We start from the raw sequence: 15118 nt of genomic DNA, 5'->3' as shown, positions 1-15118 counted from the left end.
ACTGGGCTAAAGGAGACACATGCTCTCTGTGGGATCCTGTCCTGCACCAGTCTAAAGAAATGACTCTTGTTAAGTCTTCTGATACATGCAGAGCACAAAATGGGGAAAGAAGGAACTTGATAGATTGCACTGCATTGTACTCTATGATATAATATACTACAAATGAGAAATACACAAGGAAATGGCCAAGGAGGGGAATGGATGTGACCTGATAATATTAAACATATTCAAGTATTGAAATAGCATACCACGTTCAAGAAACAAGCATAATTACATGTATCATGTTAAAACTAAAGATTTTAAAAGATGGTAAAATTCAACCAATGGAAAAGTCAACCTTTGAAACATAAACTTACAAGAAAGATTTTTTTAATAACCCTTCACTCTTTATATGTTTAAAATCTCCAATCCAGACATTAGAATTTAAAATGCTGACCCGCGGATCCCGGCCCGCAGCAGCTCTCTGCTCCCAGACCGGGTGAGAGAGAGACCCAACCGCCTGGTCAGGTGGGCACTCCTGAGGCTGCAGAGCGGAAGAGACCACCAACACTGCTCACCCCTGCCCACATCCCTGGCCCAAGAGGAAACTGTATAAGGCCTCTGGGCTCCCGTGGGGGAGGGCCCAGGAGCGGCAGGACCCCTGCCACAGACACCGCCGGACCCTGAAGGAAACAGACCGGATAAACAGTTCTCTGCACCCAAATCCCGTGGGAGGGAGAGCTAAACCTTCAGAGAGGCAGACAGGCCTGGGAAACCAGAAGAGACTGCTCCCTGCACACACATCTCAGACGCCAGAGGAAAAAGCCAAAGACCATCTGGAACCCTGGTGCACTGAAGCTCCCGGAAGGGGCGGCACAGGTCTTCCTGGTTGCTGCCGCTGCAGAGAGCCCCTGGGCAGCACCCCACGAGCGAACTTGAGCCTCGGGACCACAGGTAAGACCAAATTTTCTGCTGCAAGTGACCTGCCTGGTGAACTCAAGACACAGGCCCACAGGAACAGCTGAAGACCTGTAGAGAGGAAAAACTACACGCCCGAAAGCAGAACACTCTGTCCCCATAACTGACTGAAAGAGAGGAAAACAGGTCTACAGCACTCCTGACACACAGGCTTATAGGACAGTCTAGCCACTGTCAGAAATAGCAGAACAAAGTAACACTAGAGATAATCTGATGGCGAGAGGCAAGTGCAGGAACCCAAGCAACAGAAACCAAGACTACATGCCATCATCGGAGCCCAATTCTCCCACCAAAACAAACATGGAATATCCAAACACACCAGAAAAGCAAGATCTAGTTTCAAAATCATATTTGATCATGATGCTGGAGGACTTCAGGAAAGACCTGAACACACTTAGGGAAGCACAGGAAAACATTAATAAACAAGTAAAAGCCTACAGAGAGGAATCGCAAAAATCCCTGAAAGAATTCCAGGAAAACACAATCAAACAGTTGAAGGAATTAAAAATGGAAATAGAAGCAATCAAGAAAGAACACATGGAAACAACCCTGGATATAGAAAACCAAAAGAAGAGACAAGGAGCTGTAGATACAAGCTTCACCAACAGAATACAAGAGATGGAAGAGAGAATCTCAGGAGCAGAAGATTCCATAGAAATCATTGACTCAACTGTCAAAGATAATGTAAAGCGGAAAAAGCTACTGGTCCAAAACATACAGGAAATCCAGGACTCAATGAGAAGATCAAACCTAAGGATAATAGGTATAGAAGAGAGTGAAGACTCCCAGCTCAAAGGACCAGTAAATATCTTCAACAAAATCATAGAAGAAAACTTCCCTAACCTAAAAAAAGAGATACCCATAGACATACAGGAAGCCTACAGAACTCCAAATAGATTGGACCAGAAAAGAAACACCTCCCGTCACATAATTGTCAAAACACCAAACGCACAAAATAAAGAAAGAATATTAAAAGCAGTAAGGGAAAAAGGTCAAGTAACATATAAAGGGAGACCTATCAGAATCACACCAGACTTCTCGCCAGAAACTATGAAGGCCAGAAGATCCTGGACTGATGTTATACAGACCCTAAGAGAACACAAATGCCAGCCCAGATTACTGTATCCAGCAAAACTCTCAATTAACATTGATGGAGAAACCAAGATATTCCATGACAAAACCAAATTTACACAATATCTTTCTACAAATCCAGCACTACAAAGGATAATAAATGGTAAAGCCCAACATAAGGAGGCAAGCTATACCCTAGAAGAAGCAAGAAACTAATCGTCTTGGCAACAAAACAAAGAGAATGAAAGCACACAAACATAACCTCACATCAAATATGAATATAACGGGAAGCAATAATCACTATTCCTTAATATCTCTCAATATCAATGGCCTCAACTCCCCAATAAAAAGACATAGATTAACAAACTGGATACGCAATGAGGACCCTGCATTCTGCTGCCTACAGGAAACACACCTCAGAGACAAAGACAGACACTACCTCAGAGTGAAAGGCTGGAAAACAATTTTCCAAGCAAATGGTCAGAAGAAGCAAGCTGGAGTAGCCATTCTAATATCAAATAAAATCAATTTCCAACTAAAAGTCATCAAAAAAGATAAGGAAGGACACTTCATATTCATCAAAGGAAAAATCAACCAAGATGAACTCTCAATCCTAAATATCTATGCCCCAAATACAAGGGCACCTACATATGTAAAAGAAACCTTACTAAAGCTCAAAACACACATTGCACCTCACACAATAATAGTGGGAGATTTCAACACCCCACTCTCATCAATGGACAGATCATGGAAACAGAAATTAAACAGTGATGTAGACAGACTAAGAGAAGTCATGAGCCAAATGGACTTAACGGATATTTATAGAACATTCTATCCTAAAGCAAAAGGATATACCTTCTTCTCAGCTCCTCATGGTACTTTCTCCAAAATTGACCATATAATTGGTCAAAAAACGGGCCTCAACAGGTACAGAAAGATAGAAATAATCCCATGCGTGCTATCGGACCACCACGGCCTAAAACTGGTCTTCAATAAAAATAAGGGAAGAATGCCCACATATACGTGGAAATTGAACAATGCTCTACTCAATGATAACCTGGTCAAGGAAGAAATAAAGAAAGAAATTAAAAACTTTTTAGAATTTAATGAAAATGAAGATACAACATACTCAAACTTATGGGACACAATGAAAGCTGTGCTAAGAGGAAAACTCATAGCGCTGAGTGCCTGCAGAAAGAAACAGGAAAGAGCATATGTCAGCAGCTTGACAGCACACCTAAAAGCTCTAGAACAAAAAGAAGCAAATACACCCAGGAGGAGTAGAAGGCAGGAAATAATCAAACTCAGAGCTGAAATCAACCAAGTAGAAACAAAAAGGACCATAGAAAGAATCAACAGAACCAAAAGTTGGTTCTTTGAGAAAATCAACAAGATAGATAAACCCTTAGCCAGACTAACGAGAGGACACAGAGAGTGCGTCCAAATTAACAAAATCAGAAATGAAAAGGGAGACATAACTACAGATTCAGAGGAAATTCAAAAAATCATCAGATCTTACTATAAAAACCTATATTCAACAAAATTTGAAAATCTTCAGGAAATGGACAATTTCCTAGACAGATACCAGGTATCGAAGTTAAATCAGGAACAGATAAACCAGCTAAACAACCCCATAACTCCTAAGGAAATAGAAGCAGTCATTAAAGGTCTCCCAACCAAAAAGAGCCCAGGTCCAGACGGGTTTAGTGCAGAATTCTATCAAACCTTCATAGAAGACCTCATACCAATATTATCCAAACTATTCCACAAAATTGAAACAGATGGAGCCCTACCGAATTCCTTCTATGAAGCCACAATTACTCTTATACCTAAACCACACAAAGACACAACAAAGAAAGAGAACTTCAGACCAATTTCCCTTATGAATATCGACGCAAAAATACTCAATAAAATTCTGGCAAACCGAATTCAAGAGCACATCAAAACAATCATCCACCATGATCAAGTAGGCTTCATCCCAGGCATGCAGGGATGGTTTAATATACGGAAAACCATCAACGTGATCCATTATATAAACAAACTGAAAGAACAGAACCACATGATCATTTCATTAGATGCTGAGAAAGCATTTGACAAAATTCAACACCCCTTCATGATAAAAGTCCTGGAAAGAATAGGAATTCAAGGCCCATACCTAAACATAGTAAAAGCCATATACAGCAAACCAGTTGCTAACATTAAACTAAATGGAGAGAAACTTGAAGCAATCCCACTAAAATCAGGGACTAGACAAGGCTGCCCACTCTCTCCCTACTTATTCAATATAGTTCTTGAAGTTCTAGCCAGAGCAATCAGACAACAAAAGGAGATCAAAGGGATACAGATCGGAAAAGAAGAGGTCAAAATATCACTATTTGCAGATGACATGATAGTATATTTAAGTGATCCCAAAAGTTCCACCAGAGAACTACTAAAGCTGATAAACAACTTCAGCAAAGTGGCTGGGTATAAAATTAACTCAAATAAATCAGTTGCCTTCCTCTATACAAAAGAGAAACAAGCCGAGAAAGAAATTAGGGAAACGACACCCTTCATAATAGACCCAAATAATATAAAGTACCTCGGTGTGACTTTAACCAAGCAAGTAAAAGATCTGTACAATAAGAACTTCAAGACACTGAGGAAAGAAATTGAAGAAGACCTCAGAAGATGGAAAGATCTCCCATGCTCATGGATTGGCAGGATTAATATGGTAAAAATGGCCATTTTACCAAAAGCAATCTACAGATTCAATGCAATCCCCATCAAAATACCAATCCAATTCTTCAAAGAGTTAGACAGAACAATTTGCAAATTCATCTGGAATAACAAAAAACCCAGGATAGCTAAAGCTATCCTCAACAATAAAAGGACTTCAGGGGGAATCACTATCCCTGAACTCAAGCAGTATTACAGAGCAATAGTGATAAAAACTGCATGGTATTGGTACAGAGACAGACAGATAGACCAATGGAATAGAATTGAAGACCCAGAAATGAACCCACACACCTATGGTCACTTGATTTTTGACAAAGGAGCCAAAACCATCCAATGGAAAAAAGATAGTATTTTCAGCAAATGGTGCTGGTTCAACTGGAGGGCAACATGTAGAAGAATGCAGATCGATCCATCCTTATCACCCTGTACAAAGCTTAAGTCCAAGTGGATCAAGGACCTCCACATCAAACCAGACACACTCAAACTAATAGAAGAAAAACTAGGGAAGCATCTGGAACACATGGGCACTGGAAAAAATTTCCTGAACAAAACACCAATGGCTTATGCTCTAAGATCAAGAATCGACAAATGGGATCTCATAAAACTGCAAAGCTTCTGTAAGGCAAAGGACACTGTGGTTAGGACAAAACGGCAACCAACAGATTGGGAAAAGATCTTTACCAATCCTACAACAGATAGAGGCCTTATTTCCAAAATATACAAAGAACTCAAGAAGTTAGACCGCAGGGAAACAAATAACCCTATTAAAAAATGGGGTTCAGAGCTAAACAAAGAATTCACAGCTGAGGAATGCCGAATGGCTGAGAAACACCTAAAGAAATGTTCAACATCTTTAGTCATAAGGGAAATGCAAATCAAAACAACCCTGAGATTTCACCTCACACCAGTGCGATTGGCTAAGATCAAAAACTCAGGTGACAGCAGATGCTGGCGAGGATGTGGAGAAAGAGGAACACTCCTCCATTGTTGGTGGGATTGCAGACTGGTAAAACCATTCTGGAAATCAGTCTGGAGGTTCCTCAGAAAATTGGACATTGAACTGCCTGATGATCCAGCTATACCTCTCTTGGGCATATACCCAAAAGATGCCTCAACATATAAAAGAGACACGTGCTCCACTATGTTCATCGCAGCCTTATTTATAATAGCCAGAAAATGGAAAGAACCCAGATGCCCTTCAACAGAGGAATGGATACAGAAAATGTGGTACATCTACACAATGGAATATTACTCAGCTATCAAAAACAACGAGTTTATGAAATTCGTAGGCAAATGGTTGGAACTGGAAAATATCATCCTGAGTGAGCTAACCCAGTCACAGAAAGACATACATGGTATGCACTCATTGATAAGTGGCTATTAGCCCAAATGCTTGAATTACCCTAGATCCCTAGAACAAACGAAACTCAAGACGGATGATCAAAATGTGAATGCTTCACTCCTTCTTTAAATGAGGAAAAAGAATACCCTTGGCAGGGAAGGGAGAGGCAAAGATTAAAACAGAGACTGAAGGAACACCCATTCAGAGCCTGCCCCACATGTGGCCCATACATATACAGCCACCCAATTAGACAAGATGGATGAAGCAAAGAAGTGCAGATCGACAGGAGCCGGATGTAGATCGCTCCTGAGAGACACAGCCAGAATACAGCAAATATAGAGGCGAATGCCAGCAGCAAACCACTGAACTGAGAATAGGTCCCCTATTGAAGGAATCAGAGAAAGAACTGGAAGAGCTTGAAGGGGCTCGAGACCCCAAAAGTACAACAATGCCAAGCAACCAGAGCTTCCAGGGACTAAGCCACTACCTAAAGACTATACATGGACTGACCCTGGACTCTGACCCCATAGGTAGCAATGAATATCCTAGTAAGAGCACCAGTGGAAGGGGAAGCCCTGGGTCCTGCTAAGACTGAACCCACAGTGAACTAGTCTATGGGGGGAGGGCGGCAATGGGGGGAGGGTTGGGAGGGGAACACCCATAAGGAAGGGAAGGGGGGAGGGGGATGTTTGCCCGGAAACCGGGAAAGGGAATAACACTCGAAATGTATATAAGAAATACTCAAGTTAATAAAAAAAAAAAAAAAAAAAAAGAAAATGAGATGTAATTAGCTGCATTTTGGACAAGTTATCAGATATACCATAAGTTCTTCAACTAATAAAGTAACAATAAATCATGCAAAAAAAAAAAAAAGAATTTAAAATGCTTCAAAATATAAACTTGTCTTAGCATTAACATAATGCCACCCACAGGAAATTCCGCATCAGACATCATGTGTGATTGTGGTCAGAATCCAAATACATGCATACCAAAAAAATATCATGTAAGATTAGCCTCAGGAAATATGAAAAAGGTGAATGTGAAACATATGGGTTTCATATTTAAGTTTAGGTGTGTGTGTGTGTGTTGTGTTGTGACTTGTAAAACTGCAAACGTCTGTTTTCAGAAGCATTTCATAGAAGCCCAGAAAACATTATACCCAGTTTGTCAACAAAGCTCTTCCTAGGCATAAAACCCACTTTGAAATTCAGTTGGTTAATCACAAATGGCCAGCAAACCTTCTTGAAGTCCTCTGTTCTTCCCAACTCCTCTACATTTTCCTTTTGAATTTACTATAACCCTCTGTTACAGACACACACACACACACACACACACACACACACACACACACACACACACACACACATTCATACTAAGGCCAGAACATCCTTTGTGGTGCCCAGTTGAGGCACCCAGTCCTACTGTGGAGACAGTTGATGACTACACTCTTGAAAATCTTGCCTTCCCAGTTTTAGTCTTTTGTTTCTGTCATTAATTCACATTTTATGGATTTATAACAAACTTCATATTTTTATTTACATATTTACTAATTTTGATCATATTCACACACACCCCAGCACACTATTTCTACTAACTCTTCCAGATTCCAACTCCTAAGCCTCCTCCCAAAGTCATGACTAAATTCTTTAATACCTTACAGGTTCTAATTAGTGCTTGCCATATAGGTATAGTCACAGTGCTATCCACATGGTTGACCTACCATGGACCATACTCCTAAAGGAGACTGACTCTCACTCCCCCAAGAAGCCATTAACTGTTACTAGCTGCTCAGTTAGGGGTAGAGGCTTATGAGTCATTCAACCCTCCATGCTAGAATGTTGAGGGCCTTGAAATTGTACAGGTCTTGTGCAAGCAAGTGTAACTACTCTGATTTCATGTATACAGAACTCTTTTCTAGTCCTTCAAACTCTGCCCATATAATCTTCCCATCCCTTCCTCTTTGCCTCAATGTTCCCTGAGCTTTGTGGGAGGGGGTATTACAGTGGGACTTTCTCAGACACAGAAGCTTACTCATATTTTAAAACTTAGATCTTTTATTGAGCAGTTTCCCATGATTCTATACTGACCAACCTGGCACTATATCTGCTCTGGGGCCAGGTCTACCTCTCTGCTCAGCTCTGGTCTGTCTGTTCACTTCTGTGTCCAGTGGCAGAAACTCCTGCCTCTGATTCCTTCTCCCAGAATTCCTCACTCTCCCAGAAGATTCTCCCTCTACTTCCTGTCCAGCTATTGGCTTTAGATCTTTATTATAGCCAATCAGATACAATTCTAGATTGCCTCTGGGAGGCAATAAGGAAGAATAATCAAATATTTATAAAGTCTGAGACCAGTGATGGGCCACAGCAATGGCAATGCTACACTCTTACCATAATTTAGCTCTCTCCCAGTTCAGAATTAACCACTGAATATATAGACATTTGTCCATACAGTGTACCCACAGAACATGATACAGAAGCCCCATTTACGACTGTGCTCTTCACAGACTTGTGTTTTTGCACTCTGGTATGTCTGCGAGTCACTACATTAATTGCCATCCATTCCTCAAAGAAGCGTCTCTGATGAGGACCATGGGCCACACTAATCTGTGTTATGAGGATTTGGATTTAGGGGGCAGGTGGATACTAAATCAGTTTAGGAAAGCAAAATAACAGTAATAGATCAATTCCTGGGACCTATGCGTTCCCAAGTCAGGGGTTCTTGGTTTATGGTACCAGGCGTGCACTTCCTGTGACACAATGGGTCTTCCATTCAGTTTATGTTCAAGCTCTAATTCATTCTTGATTCTCTTCTTAACTCAGCAGGAACTTGACTAGCCTAGAAAACTCAGAATTTGCTTGTGTGTTATCATGTGGACCCAAATCTCTATTCTTCATCTCCTGTTTCAAGAAAACCTGTATTTCCCACTATCTTTATAGCAAAATTGTGTGTGTAGATAGGACAGAATAACAATCTCTTCCTGGAAAAATATGCGTATCTTCAATAATTACTACAGGCAAGTTCTCTCTCCCTGTTTTCTAAAAATAGTAATTAGATCTGAAGACGTGTTGCTATAAAACATTCTGTGTGGCATTTTCACTTGTTTCTCTTGTCTGTCTTAGAAAATTTGTGGCTGTTGAATAACTAGATAAAATATAGTCATGCATAGAAAGGCATTGTTGATGCCTCTGAGGCTCTTTGGATGGCTCAGAAATGATAACCCCTCTCCCTCTTTAGCTGGTCTCTTGGAGCATCTTCCACTCTGCATACACATACTCCAACATACACACACATGAACTCGATGCACAGATGGTAAGTGAGATTCCTCATCTTCTAATTAAAAGTCATAGTGGACTAACCATAGGTCTTCTCATTTGGAATCCTTCAAATGACCCTATTTTCTCTTGCTGACTTTGCTGTCTTCTTGAATGATCACTAGCACAGTAACTACCTATTTGCCTGCTTTTGAGGGATTTTTTTTCCAGAGCTGAAGACCGAACCAGGGCCTTGTGCTTGCTAGGCAAGCGCTCCATGACTGAGCTAAATCCCCAACCCCTGCTTTTGAGTTTTAAAGGTCTTTTATCCAATATTCTTGAATGCAAATGATGAAAAGAAATCCTACAAAGAAAAGGGATTACCCTGGACAATCTCCAAGTACGCAGAGCACTATTGTGCTACATCAGGTACCACAGTACCATAGTTTCCTACATGTTACTTGTTTTCTGGAATTTTATCTTCTGCCAGAGCACAAAGTCCCGTCTGCTGTTCTCCCTGTTCCAGTATGGTAAAGACATCTCCTGATGATCTTAAACACTGTATAGAGTTTCTTAACCAGAGGTGGTATGCCTGTAATCTCAGTAATGAAAGTCCAGGCAGAAGTGTCAACGTTTTGAGGTCAACATGAGGTACATAGTGAGACTGTGTTCCAATTTCTCTTTAAGCTAATATTGGGGGAGAGTTTAAACATAGTGATTTGAAGTACAGTTCCTTTTGCCATTTAAAATAACCAGAATTGTTGCCTTGGAAAGACCAATGAACATTTATTGATTTCTTAGCCCAAAGCATAGTTCTGTTTTCAGCTAAGATGAGCTTACTCTGAGTTTGTTTTCTTCAAGGGAGCCCTCAAGATTTCTGATACTTTCTTTTGTTGTTTCCCCCAAAGTGATGCTCTGCAGGCTCTTTTCTAACAGGAAAACAAAGGCTGAGCTTCAGAATATAAAAACTATCTATGCCTAAGTCTTCAATTATTGTAATGAACAATTTTCCAGATTTATTGCTGACAAAACAGCTTCAAGGAAACATAAATATGTCTAATAAAGGAGAAACTCACATTTCAGACAAACAATGATATGCCTATTTTTTTCCAATGTTTTGGACATAAACCTTTCATTTTTGGCCCTAGGGATAAGGTTGAATGCTAATTTTTTTTCACAATGCTGGAGATGGAGCTCCCAGGACCATCCCTGGACACACCCATCAGAACTTTTATTGCCATCATTAATGCTTTATTGATTTGATTTATAAACTCTTTTGGTTGTTCTTGCTTCCTCAAGGGCAGAGACTACTTTTAACCCCACTACACCTTACCCAAATTCACAGTAATTAACAGAAAATAGTGGATCAGCAAACATTTCTTGTGTTCTGTAGTTAAGTTTCCTTAACTTTCTTTAAAAAAAATTTCTCTTCTAGTTTCAGACAGAAAGCCATACTGCCTTAGCTTGGCCTGATCATACCATTTCATGCTCAGTATAGAATAGGTAGAGAAGATGGGATCCATTTGTCTATCTTTTGTAGCACATACAAGTGTGAGTCCATTCCACAATCTGTAAGTACATGGAATTCCATATTCTATGCTTTTAAAAAAAACTATTTTCCATTATGGTTACAGAAAATCCAATCCCAGTCATCTTGAGGCTACCATCTAGACCATCCACCAGTAAATACAAGAACACTGGACATCAGAGAATACATTTGAGATTGTATCTCTAGTCCGGTCATTGGTCTATCATGGTCTCAGAACATTGAATTATATTGTCCAAACTAGGTGCTTTGCCCGATAGTGGATGGTTGTCACTCAAAGAGTAGCTGACTCTTCTAGAGCCTTTGACCCACCTCCAAGGCACTGACACTTATCCACAGACACCACACTCTAGGGGTGCAAGACTCTCACATCCTTCGTCCAACATCTCCCCTCCACTGCATCTTTCATTACAATAATTGAAGACTTAGGTATGTAAAGATGGGAGTGAAGCTCTTCCCCACTTTTTCTTCTATTAGTTTGAGTGTATCTGGTTTTATGTGGAGGTGCTCCAGCTGCCTCTGTAGCAGAGAATGACCTTGTTGAGCACCAATGGGAGGAAAAGCCCTTAGTCCTGCCAAGGCAGGACCCCCCCCCCCCAAGTGTAGGAATGCCCAGGCTGGGAGGCATGAAGGGGTAGATGTTTGGGGAGGGGGAATACCCTCATGGAAGAAGGGGGAATGGGATAGGGGGTATTATGGACAAGAAACCGGAAAGGGAATAGCATTTGAAATGTATATTTTAAAAAAAAGATGGGAGTGAAGAACAAAAGAAGAGAAAAAAGTCAGATGAGAGTGAAGATAGAACAAAAGGAGTGAGAAAAGTCAGAGATGTTTTCAACCATTCCTATTTTACAAAATAAGCTATTTTCACTGTTCACCATAACCACATTTAAAGACAAATACTAAGACTACTCTAAAATTGTTCCATTAAAATAAAAGAATGAAATATGGTTTTTTTTTCTTTTGCAAAAAATTAGGGCCAAGAAATAAAGAAGATGTGGGACTGAGAAGGTTCTATTTTAGTGGTATGAAATGCCAATCTCCAACTTCACAGTTCTCAAAATAACATGAACTATCTTCCTTTTTTGAAGTGGAAAATAGTCGTGTTCACAATAAGTCTACCTTTTCTTCTGCTTCAACACTGGTAACTTTCTTGACCTGGCCTAGGAGTTACAATGCTAAACCAAATTGACTGACAGAATTCAGGATTGTTCCACATGTTCTGAGAGATCTGAGAAAGTGTATAACACTTTGGGTCTTTCTTTTTTTCAAATATATCAAATATATAAAAAGTTAGGCTTGGAGGAGATTCGGGTCAGTGCAAGCAGCCTCTCACCTTTGTGCTCTTGAACTTGCCAATCACTCTGCTGTCATCCCAGATGGTCATCACTCACTAGAATCTGCAAGTTTATACAACTTGGACATTTTCTTAGCATAAAATACATAAAACACATTCTTAACCTCTAAAATTTAGTGGACATTTTACGTTGTGTTTACTTTTTCCATGGGAGCCAAGAAAGAAATCTAACATGTCTGACACTTTTAAGAGATGAGCCTGTTTCATAGTCTGAATCCAACTCAAACATCCACAGTTCAAGAGAAAATACTTAAGAGGAAGTGACTCCAGTGCATTCTCATTTCTTCCAATAATGGGGCTTAATATACATCATGCAACAGAGGATGTAAAGACATGCAATTTATAACCAGTAGGATTTTAATTACTCAGTGAATATTTCAAATGGACAACTGTTTTAAGATCGATCAGTCAATGGGTAAAAAAAAGTTGTGAAATGTTATTTTGGGTTCCTTTTTCTCTGTATTTGCTTTAAACTTCAGTTCTTTATTCACTGTCTTCAAGGAAGAGTAAATAGATGTGTAGAAAGGATACCAGGCCCAAGTAGACCTGGCATTCATTCCTGAAGAGTTGTGGTGGGTAAGAACTAAACTAAATGTTTATAAAGCGTTTCAGCCCACTGTAACCCCAGCTGGGGAGAGACAGGGACACAGTGACATTCTGCATACCCTATTAAGGCACAGAAACAGGAAATGTCAAAGACTCAGCCCCAGACATGAGTATGCACACAGTGGGAAAAACCACCCAAGATAAGCACAAATGCAGACAGACTGCTGGAAAGCAGTCTCAGCAACAGCATGTGAGTACGAAGGAGTAGGGCCATGGGGGTGTCATCTCACTGATACTTACCTGCAGAGAATCACACACAGTTCGCGCCCAACATAAGCTACTTGATAAGCTACTTGTCTAGTAGTTGGACTTAAAGTGTAAAATGATGGAAAAGGTGGAGCCAAGCCTGACTGAGAGTATTTCTAATATGCCAGTAGAATGGGAGCTTGCAATATGAATTTAAAAGACGGGGTAGTATTTGTGTACAAACTTATATCCACTGTGAAAAAATATGTAACCATTATAGTATTTACATATAAGCCAAGAGACAGAATGGAAGTTACTCAGAGCCTGTCTACTTCAGTGCTATTTGATCATAATGTCAACCACATCAGAAAGTTTACTACTTGGCAAATTATTTCACAAACACATAAAAATCAAAATGCACTTCTACACAATGTGTTAGGAACAGTAGTTTTGACTCGTTTCTGTCTGTAATAGAACTTTTGGTTCTCATATATATATATTTGCAGCCAGTATGCCTGAGTACCAAAGTGGCATTAGTTTTATTGTTTGCCTTGAGTCAGCTTCATTTCTTTTTTTTTTTTTTTTTTTTTTGGTTCTTTTTTTCAGAGCTGGGGACCGAACCCAGGGCCTTGCGCTTCCTAGGTAAGCACTCTACCACTGAGCTAAATCCCCAGCCCCAGTTTCATTTCTTAAGTCATCTGTTTATTTGGGGTCAAAGCTGCCCTGCATGCAGTAAGAAATCACATGTCTTATTCAGAATCAAGCTAGATAGAGAGGCGGTAGCCCTAAAGAGGCCATGCTTATGAAGAAATGCTCCCTAACTTGACTAATGGCTTCACGATACTTGACACTCAACTCTTCGGATACACCTGAATCGCAGGAAAAGGAGTTTGTCTTGCTGTCTCTGGTATGCATTCTCTCTGGCTCCTGTGGTGTAGCCATGGGATGGGTGGGACTCACACTACTGAGACTTCAAGCAGCACTCCAGAAAGTGAACCTTCATTGAACACCTCCCTGGCAGTCAGACTCTTGTTCACCCTGATGATTAGCTCTGGCAGTTCTTACCAGCAAAACAGGATATAATCCTGCTTGGAAGCCCTGTACTGCACAGTTTAGCAGACCTCTATGGTATCCAGTGAATTGATCCTAGCTCTCTGAAGAGTTCTGAGTCTAACAAGGTATGGTGATAATTTAGCCTACTCAAAACCATCCTGGGTTACATAGCAAGACCCTGACTCCAAAACATACATAAGATATCGAAATTCATCCTTACAAATTTATAGCTACTCTCTACATGTTATATTACCTTTTCTCTGGTCATATTATAGATGCAGGTCCAGCTCCTGACTGATAAGGAGCAGTTTCACTGAAAACATGGGATTTGGGCTTGTGTGCATTGTGTTCGTGGACTCAAGCAATGTTAAGTTCCTTATTAGTCACAGAGGGAGGGAGGGAGGGAGGGAGGGAGGGAGGGAAGGAGGGAGAGAGAGAGAGAGAGAGAGAGAGAGAGAGAGAGAGAGAGAGAGAAAGAGAGAGAGAAAGGGTATATTTTTGCACAAGAAGGAAAGATGTTTTAAAAGTTTGTCTCAGACAATTAAAAAGAACTAGACAATTTAAAATCTGTAGGTAGAGCAGTAGGCTGAAAACTCGTACTACTAGTTGAAATTTCAGTCTTGAGCCTGAAACCTATAGGCCAGGCTAGAAACTGATTGCGATACCCACCCCCCAAAACACACACACACACACACTATCCTAGGTAATCACTTTCACTCAGAAACAACAAAAAACTTCATTGCAACACTTTAATTGGTATTTTTATAAAATCACTAGGCACTGTGAGTCTAATGCCTTGACATAGAAAATTAACCACCATGAGATACTACCAAGCATTTGATGCACGAGCATCATAATTCATTATACTACCATGTGTGCTAAGTTCAATAAATTTATGTTGCAAAAAAAACGTGTTGCAATTGTGAGATCAGTGGACATGGTGGTTGACTACTATCATGACTATTATAATGATCACAAGGAAGATGGGGCAGATGAAGTTCACTGAATGTCCACAAAAAGAAATGAACAAG

The sequence above is a fragment of the Rattus norvegicus genome, chromosome 2 (genome assembly GCF_036323735.1).
Source record: "Rattus norvegicus strain BN/NHsdMcwi chromosome 2, GRCr8, whole genome shotgun sequence".
Lineage (NCBI taxonomy): Eukaryota > Metazoa > Chordata > Mammalia > Rodentia > Muridae > Rattus > Rattus norvegicus.
This window is presented reverse-complemented; position numbering follows the sequence as displayed.